We start from the raw sequence: 10,046 nt of genomic DNA, 5'->3' as shown, positions 1-10,046 counted from the left end.
CAAGGCTAGCTCTTTACTGAGCTATTAAATACCTTTACAAGACACTGCATTCACTTTCAAACAGACACACGGAACAGACAGTCAGACACTATAAATTCCTGGCTGGGCAGGCAGATGTAGGCATTCACCAAAATTTGCTACATCAACTCCTCTTCGACGATGAGCCATACACGCATCAAAACCTATACACGTCAATCGCATCATATTAGACGATCATTATGACACAGACACAGTCATTTTTACATATGCTCAAGAGGACGTTGCAGTTACTCTGGTCAAGTTACGGAAAGAGGGAACATCCCGACTCTGGTGCTAAATGAATTTTTTCGGACTGGGCGGGTATCTTAATCATGGAACAACGAGAGAGCAGTAATTAGTAAAGGACAAGAATGTGGTTTGGACGTTAAACGACAATCTTCTTTCCTTGATTCTTGCGGAGCCCTTCGGTATGTATCCCTTAGGCCTATTTGCCTTATAAATACCTTGGTTAAAGTCGAGAAGCTCAATCTTTGTGACCGATTGCAGGCGTACAGGGAGGTTCGTGGAAGGCGCCAATCCGGTTTTAGACAGGCTCGGTCGACAGATGCCATAAATGAGGTACCTCATACAGTAGACAAACTGCCTCGGAAGCATGCGCAGGCCCCTTTGATAGTCTTTGGTTGCGTGCGTTGTCCCTGCGACTGATACAGGTACAGGAGGGGACCCAGGATTGGTTTCTGGAAAGAAGGAAGGAGATACAGCTCTTTATTTTCTCTTCCTTTCCCTCCCCTAAATACAAGTTCCTGTCTCTTCCCCTTTTTAGTTCAAAGTTTCCTGGATTTTAATAATAATAACAATAAGCTGTGTTCTAGAAAAAATTGTAAGGATCTGGAATTCGGAGCTAAAAAATCACAAAATTGAACCAATAACTCTGGGAAGGAAAACAAATGGAATTAAGGTAAACTGCTTGGCTTTTTGCGGATGATTTCGCAATACTTTCAGAAAACCTGACAGAAGCAGTTACTCAAATAAACATTCTGGAAAAATTAGCAAACTGATCTGGTCTCAAAATTTCAGCTGAAAAAACAAAATTCATGACAAATATAAAAAATGCACTAAAATAAAAAAAATGGTTTAACTGGCTCTGAGCACTATGGGACTTAACATCTTAGGTCATCAGTCCCCTAGAACATAGAACTACTTAAACCTAACTGACCTAAGGACATCACAGACATCCATGCCCGAGACAGGATTCGAACCTGCGACCGTAGCAGTCCCGCGGTTCCGGACTGCAGCGCCAGAACCGCACGGCCACCACGGCCGGCAACCAAAATACATAGAAACACAAATAGGTAAAATAGAGCGAGTAAATAAATTTAAATATCTTGGAGAAACTATACAACAGAATGGACTAGAAAAATCTGCAATAGATGTAAGAATTAACAAAATGGAAAGAGCATATGGTTTGACCAAAAATATTTACAACAAGAAGTGTATATCTAGAAAAACAAAACTAAAACACTACACCACAGTAGTACGACCAGAATCTTTATATGGATCTGAATGCCTAACAATGAACTATAAGATGTACAAACTAGAGGCACTCGAAAGAAGGGTTATTAGAAAAATAATGGATGCAATCAAAACTGCAGATGGTTGGAAAATAAGAAGTAATGAGGAGATCTACAAAAATATAGAGAAAATATCTGAGGTAATGGCCAAACGAAGATTAACCTTTTTTGGACATCTGTAATGGATGGAAATAGACTAACAAAACAAATACTCCTATATTTCTGAAAGAAGAAATCGACAATAGCGTGGATTACAGAAGTAAGGAAAGATCTTGAAAGAAACAACATCAAAGAATCAGAAAAAAACCGTTTTAAAAACAAAATACTAAATTTGGAATGCTTTCAACGCAGAAGAAATAAAAAATCGGGAACAACATGGACAGAAGAAAGAAAGAGACTTCATGGGGAGAAAATGAGGGAATACTGGAAAAATAGGAAACAGCAACAAAGGAAGAAGAGGAACTGAAGTTGTTAACGTGATCCTAGTTAGACAACACAACTGAAAAAAAAGACTACATAAAACGCTTAAATATAAAATTCGTTTAGAAGAATCTTCAATATCAACATCAATAATAGAAACTTCAGAACAACGTAATCAGGAAAATCAAAATCATCTTTTGAAAACCCTTGCTTAGAAAAATACAAGAGACTGCACCAGAAATAATACTAGAAATTTGCACCAAAATTTTAAATACGTACCGAATGGACATCAAGCACCGAGTATTTATTTCAAAGATGGAATTAGCAGAATAGGATAAATTAACAGGAAAACTGTAAAATTTTAGAAAAAGTTTGACAGATTAGAATCTTGAGTAAGATTTTCACCAACGGAGTTAGAAATTCATGAAGCTATCAAAAGATTCCAACAACAAACCAAGTAGCGAAGACTCAGTTATAGCGGAGCTGTTGAAGTGGTCACAATCACACATTATAAGAGAACTACACTTCCCTTTTTACAGCATTTGAGACACAGAAAGGATTCCATAAGAAGAGGAGATAAATAAAATGGCAGCTTCTACGGAAGAGTGTAACTTCGATCAGTGGCATAGAAAATATTATAAAAGTTTTCCTCTACAGAGATGCAAAAACTTTAGACAAAAATCTAGAAGAAATAATGTTTTCGAAAAGGAACATACTGCACCGAAAAAATTTTTAACTTAAATTCATTAGCTCGCCACAGCTAAAATACAATAGTACCATTCATTCATTTCAAGAGTGAATTTGATTTTGTAGACAGAGAACCATTAAATAAAGTCATTATGGAGTTGGGTGTTCAACCATAATGAGAAAAAATAATTCACGGAGTTTTAACAAAAACATTTAATTTGAAATTGGTGGGATACATATCTCAGCCATTTGAAACAAATGCTGGTGTTAGAGAAATATCGCAGCTTATCAACTGTTCTTTGGAAGAAATCTTAAAGATATGGAATTTGGAGCTAAAAATTTACAAAACTGAACCAATAATTCTAGCTTGTGCAATACTTCCAGAAAGTGTGACAGAATTGATCACTTAAATAAATCTTATGGAAAAAAGAGCAACAGAACTGACAACAGAATTTCAACAGAAAGAACAAAATTCGGGTGAAATGTAAAAAGTACCACAGAATACATAAAATCTCAAATAGGTAAGACTAGAGCGAGTTTGTAAATATAAATACATCGGAGAAACCACATAGCAAATTAGACAAGAAAAATTTGTAATAGAGTTAAGCGTTGATAAAATGGAAAGAGCGTACGCTTCACCTAAAATACCTACAGCAAGAATAAAAACGAAAGCAAAACACTATACCGCAGTGTTAACAGAGTGTTTATATGCATGTGAATGGTTAATGATTGACTGCTAGCTCAACAGAACGGACATACTTCAAGGACGTATTATTAGAAATATAATAGATCCAATACAAACTGCAGAGGGTTAGAAAATGAGAAGTAATGGGGTGATTAACCAAAATACAGGGCGTTCAGAAACAGTCTGAATAGCTTGTAAGGGAGTTTCAGGATAGGGCGTGCTGAGAAATGACTCTTCAGACGAAAATTCGAGACATTGCACCGTTTACGAGTTAAGTAACATTGAAATTATCCCATTAGGCCGTTGCTCGCGTAAATACAAGGTGCCTTCAGAGACGGTGTCGTCAAACGTGTTCTTCGTTTGGATTCCAAAATCGAACAAGAGAGCGATACAAAAATCGGTCATTGGGCTATAGTAAGGATAGAACCCGAGCTAAAGGCTGTGCAGTCTCGTGCGCTATCATCTACTCTGTGAGAACACCTGACGATAATTGTATCTGGCGGGCAGTTTGAATTTTCGCGAGGAACGGCCTGATTGACTAATGTCAATGTTAATTAACTCGGAAACGGAAGAATGTATCGATTTTTGTCTTAATACTTATTCTTCAGCACAACCTTACCAGCAACACCCTCACAGGCTTTTCAGACTGTTTCTGACCACCTTGTATACAGAAAATATCAGAAGTAACGGCAAAGCATTTACCAAATGAATGTGAACCGGCTAACGATACAAACATTCTTATGTTTCTGGATAAAGATGTCAAAGATAGTACGGATAGCAGAAATAAGAGAGAAACAACCCCAGAAATTCGAAAATAAGCAAAGAAATTTTACTAAGAATAATAGTAAATTTAGAACTCTTTCAAGGAAGAAATAGATAAAAAGTCGTAAAACAAAGACGAATAAGTCCTACACAATTACATTCACGCACTGCCGGACTGACTCATTGTCATCCGCACACACTATCTTATATCCCCTGAGATAAAGTCGGTGAAGGTGCTAAAACTGGTAATTTATACATAAGCAATGGAAGAAAAGAGCTAAAACGTCTGCACAGGGAAATGCAACTGGGTGGCCACTTACAAAAAACATGGATGAGCCAGCCACCCTTATAGCACTTTAAAAACTTCTCCGTAAAATTTTCTAGGACCAATCCTGACAAATCACAAAACCTTACAAGTCGTACCACATTAGTTTGACTGCCAATGCAAGTAGAGGGCATATCTGTCGGGAAAGGACCTGCTGCACGCTGATATGAGAATAAAACACATTGTACTAAAACTTGGCGCCCTGGAATCAGTGCGCCATAAGCACCACACCTTAGAGGATCCTTCCGTCGGAGCACGAAGGCATGCGTCTTAGGGTCGTGCCCTACCTGAGGACGAGTGCCAAGGACCTCATCTCATCTGCGTAGCTGGAAGACAGTACGCCACGGCCGCGTTGTGGACTTTGCTAGATGCAGCTTATTGTCTGTCTCTTCCAGCCACTTTTCTTCCCATCGACCCTAGACTCTGTTCCTCAACAACGAGGCGAGTATTGGAAAAATAGGAAACAAAGAAGAAGGAGGGGGAATTGAATTTGTTACGAGATGTAGGTCGGACAGTACGAAGGCAAATACAGAAAAAATAAAATTTGTATATATTACTGCTTAGCACGTTGTTTCAACATAATTTGTAAGAAACTGCAGTTCAGAAGAATACGACCTTTTAAAAGCAAACATCCGAAAATTAGAGAAGATCAACCATCATGCAATTGCTTTAAGAGTTATTGTAGCAAGAAATTCGCACAAGGTCTTCCGCTTCAAGGAACTGTGGTACAACAACAAATTTGCAGAACGTTGCAGAAATGGCATTATTGCTTCATTTATTCATGGCACGTGTTTCGCCTAATACAAGGCATCTTCATATTGACCAGCCTGGTGTTGGTCAGTGGGTTTTGAGTGCCACGATTAGAGCATTGGCAAAAATAAACTGCCCTCGTCAAATACAGTAAAACAGATTGAAGCAAGTATTTGCTCACGTCATATGTTTAGAGAGCAACGGAAAATCGATGTGTACAGTAACCATCATCATTATTTCAGACCGCAGAATGAAGCGTATTTATCATGTGATGGACTATGTACAAGTCTGACCCCGCCTTGTATCCACTGCTCTATGCTACACAGACCTGCAAGGTTTTCAGCTGTTACACTTTCAACATACTAGATGTTCACATACTTGGTTCGATCTATTTTACTATGTATGTCGAGTACAGCCAATTTTTGCCGGTGTCCTAATCGTGGAAACCAAAACGCACTTATCAACACTATACTGGTCAATCCGAAGATGCCTTGTATTAGGCGAAACGCGAGTCCTGAATACATGAAGCAAGAAAATCAATTCTGCAACCAACACTGTTCTTTCCACAACATTCAAACAATTTTAACAACGTCAAGATTAAAATCGCACAGTGATGTCCAGGTTCGGCCTCTACAACAGTAGCAGTCTTGGGACTGGATTCAGCACATCTGTTCCAAGCGTCATCATCTTCAGCCGAATGGAGCATTATCTGAAGACGGCCTGCTGCTAGACGCTGAAATCGCTCGTATTTTTAATAAATAACAGTGCGATTGAGACTGTTTTTTTTTTTTTACTCATTTTACTTCAGTGACACATCGCTGTTCCTAATAAAATTATCTAAAACTATGAACGTCATAATTTACACACACAAAATCGACGTGCACACTAATCATTATCATTAACGCACTCAGCACTACGATTGTGAACCGAGGTCTGCCGCCCGTAACTATGTGAGCACGGAAGGAAGGGAGGAGGATTGTATTTCTTTTAATCGTTCTGTAAATGGTGTTCCTTTTTTCATTTTTTGTCCAGCTTTGCAGAACTTCCTGTGGCTTCCTGCCTCTATACATGGACCCACGAACTGCGTCGGGTTTGTCATCGTAGATAGCGCCGGCCTTTGAGTGGTCCCCAAGCGGTCATGATGTAAGCGCATCCATCTGGGCATGTCCTCAGGCAAGCAAGTTTCTGCAGTTTATTGTCAGTTTTAGACTGTTTTCACGATTATTTTTCGGAAATTAGCTCACCCACTTGGAAGCTAATATTTGCAAAAATAGAAATGCTTTGAGTAAAATGTTTAGGACGATGCCTACTTCTAAAACTGCTCTCATCTTAGGGAGTGGAGATTAGATTACATCAAATTATAACTTGTTCCATAGATCATGAATACAACACTTCGTAATGATGTGGAACGTGTCAGGTTAATAAAAGGTGTCTATACAAGATATTACATTAGACAAAATATTACATGATACTCAATTTTTTTTTTTTTTGTGGGGGTTGGGAAATTACCCACTTGCTATATCCAAAAATTCATCTAATGAGTAGAAGGAGTTGCCATTTAGAAATTCTTTTAATTTCCTTTTAAATGCTATATGCCTATCGGTCACACTTTTGATGCTACTGGGTAAGTGACCAAAGACTTATGTGGCAGCATAATTTACCCCCTTCTGAGGCAAAGTTAGATTTAACCTTGAGTAGTGAAGATCATCCTTTCTCCTAGTGTTGTAGTCATGTACACTACTATTACTTTTGAATTCGTTCGGATTGTTAATAACAAATTTCATAAGTGAATATACATATATTGTGAGGCTACAGTGAATATTTCTAGATCTTTAAATAAGTGTCTGCAGGATGATCTTGGATGAGCTCCAGCAATTATTCTGATTACACGCTTTTGTGCAATGAACACTCTTTTACTCAATGATGAGTTACCCCAGAACATGATGCCATACCAAAGCAGAGAATGAAAATAGGAGTGGTAAGCTAATTTACTCAGATGTATATCGCCAAAATTTGCAATGGACTACAAACAGATACGCATCGCTAGAGTATGTATGAGGCTTAGGTCTCAGAAATCCGCTCCAAGATCTGAATATCTTGTCGAGTGTTATCCTCTTGTGGGGGTTAAATCATTGCGAAACTGGACTGAGTAAAAAACTTCCTCAATACATTTCAGTCCCAGAGAATAAGGGACTTCATCTTAGGCCTTGAATTTCCAACGGTACCGACCGGCCGCCGCGTCATCCTCAGCCCTTAGGCGTCCTCAGATGTGGACACGGAGGGGGCATGTGGTCAGCACACCACTCTCCCGGGCGTTGTCAGTTTTCGTGACCGGAGTCGCTACTTCCCAGTCAGGTAGCTCCTCAATTGGCCTCACAAGGGCTGAGTGGACACCGCTTGACAACAGCACTCAGCAGACCCAGGCGGCGACCCATCCAAGTGTTAGCCAGGCCAGCCAGTGCTTAATTTTGGTGATCTAACGGGAACCGGTGTTACCACTGTGGCAATGCCACGTCGTAGAATTAATCTGAACTGTTAGCGATAGTAATTTCGACACATTACTAGGAACACAATATTTATTAAAACCTGACATGAACAGCAGCCCACTCTGACCTATCATTACGAGTACATGTACTAGGGCGTTCTGAAGAGTAAAGCTTCCGATTTTTTCAGTGAAAAACCTTAAAGTTTTTTAATTAAATAAACGTTGTTAACATTCTGCATCTTTATTCTTCATGTCTGTATATTTATTTCTCAACCTAGACACCCTGACGACCAGCACATTCCTGGCAATGAGAGACCAGTTTTTCGATACCGTCAGTGCAGAACGTTTGACTATGTTGACGGAGCTGCAACACCACCTCTACTTGCACTGCTTCATCACTACTGGATTTCGCAAACAGATGAAAAGGGACTGTATGGCGGATGATCGATGACAGTGAGACATGGGCGTCGGATTGTCGCAGATGTCACGGCGGTCGTGTATGGTCTGATATTGTAGTGTGCAAGCAGGGGGATCTTCCCTGTATGGACGAACTCCTATAATTTGTAAGCAGGCTGTTTAGGTTTTTATGTTGGTAACGCCAGGTAGCGCTCTGTATGAAAATCACTGACTGTGCCGTGTGTAGTCTGTGGCTGGTTGGACCCATCGTTGGAATATTTTTTTTTTAATAATGTTCGAAAGTCATCATATATATCTATCCATTCATGACATCCATCTCTACAAATTTCCTTTTTCTGGAGGACACACGTCCAGGTCGTCCGCTTATAGAAACCTCTCAAAACTCCGCCATCTCTCCCCCCACATCCACCACTGCTGGCGGCTCACCTCCAACTGCGCAACGCTACGCGCTGTTAACAGCCAACTGCCCAACACTACAATAGCGAATATTACAACAATGAGTCCAACCAGCAACAGCCTGCACACAGCATAGTCAGTGATTTTCATACAGAACACTACGTGGCGTTACCAACATAAAAACCTAAACAGTCTAACTACGGTCGCAGGTTCGAACCCTGCCTCGGGCATGGATGTGTATGATGTCCTTAGGTTAGTTAGGTCTAAGTAGTTCTAAGTTCTAGGGGACTGATGACCTCAGAAGTTAAGTCCCATAGTGCTCAGAGCCATTTAAACAGCCTACTTACAAATTCTAAACTCGGTTATAGCTCGACGTTTCTCATCCACCGACATAGATATGTTACACACTACCGTGTTAGACACTACAGTTTGGAAACATCTAGAGGCAGAGATTCAATTAGCGGCAGAGGATTGAGCTAGCGTCAGCGAAGGCGGAAAGTCGACCGAGTAAAATGCATGACATGTAGATACTGGCAACAGAATATTATGGCAACGGGGATTGTTATATTATATATTAAGAATGCTCAAAAATTTCGACAAAGGTAAGCTTCAAAGATGGTGAAAAACATCGAAATCGGATTCTCGGGACAGAGACTTAACGCTTCTGAGCAAAACTTGGAGAACAACGCCTGTAATTTTTCTGATCGTTCAGTAGTAAGAGAAGAACATTTCTGCTATAGACCGCACGACCAGAAAAGAGAGATGTAATGCAAATTTGAATGATACCCTACTGTGTTATCAGAAAAATACATTGAGAAGCTAATTATGGGATTGATTCGTGAGAATAAGGTATCACAATAGATTTTCAGTCGTAAAACAGAGATGAACCTTCCGATTCACTGAATGTAGAGTGGGGATTCAGTTGCTCCTACGTTAAGTCATTAGCAGATCTAAATGGCCCATATGAATCACGAAACAAACACCGAAATGACACTCTAAAAAGATGTACTGGGAATTCATTTATGCATCTTCTCGTACGCAGGTAATACGAAGAGGGAGATGTGACTACCTGTCCAGAACGATTTCCTGTTAGAATGGTCTTACTTCGAGCAAGTGTATGAGAAAATAGCCAGTGTGTTAGGTCTGTAAAAGGTTGCGCTGCCGACAGCGATACCAGGCGAGGTGGCGCAGTGGTTAATACACTCGCCTCGCGTTCCAGAGGACGACAGTTCAAACCCACGTCCGGCAGTCCGGATTTGGGTTGCCCGCGATTTTCCTGAATCGCCCCACGTAAATGGCGGGATGGTACCGTTGAAAGGGTACGACCAATTTCCTTCCCCATCCTTGAAACAATCCGAAATTATGCTCCGGTTCTGATGACCTCGATGTCAACGGGACGTTAAACACTGACCTTCCTTTCTCTTCCTTTTTTTTTCTTTTTTTTTTTTTTTTTTTTTTTTTCGAAAGCGATTTCTGCATAAATGACTCGCGGCAGGACATAAAATGAAAGTTTGATTTTAGAGAGAAGTACGGAAAGCTATGGATAAATTGCGTGCTTCTGAGGTACTT

Source organism: Schistocerca americana, chromosome 3 (assembly GCF_021461395.2).
Source record: "Schistocerca americana isolate TAMUIC-IGC-003095 chromosome 3, iqSchAmer2.1, whole genome shotgun sequence".
Classification (NCBI taxonomy): Eukaryota; Metazoa; Arthropoda; class Insecta; order Orthoptera; family Acrididae; genus Schistocerca; species Schistocerca americana.
Note: the sequence above shows the minus strand (reverse complement) of the source record.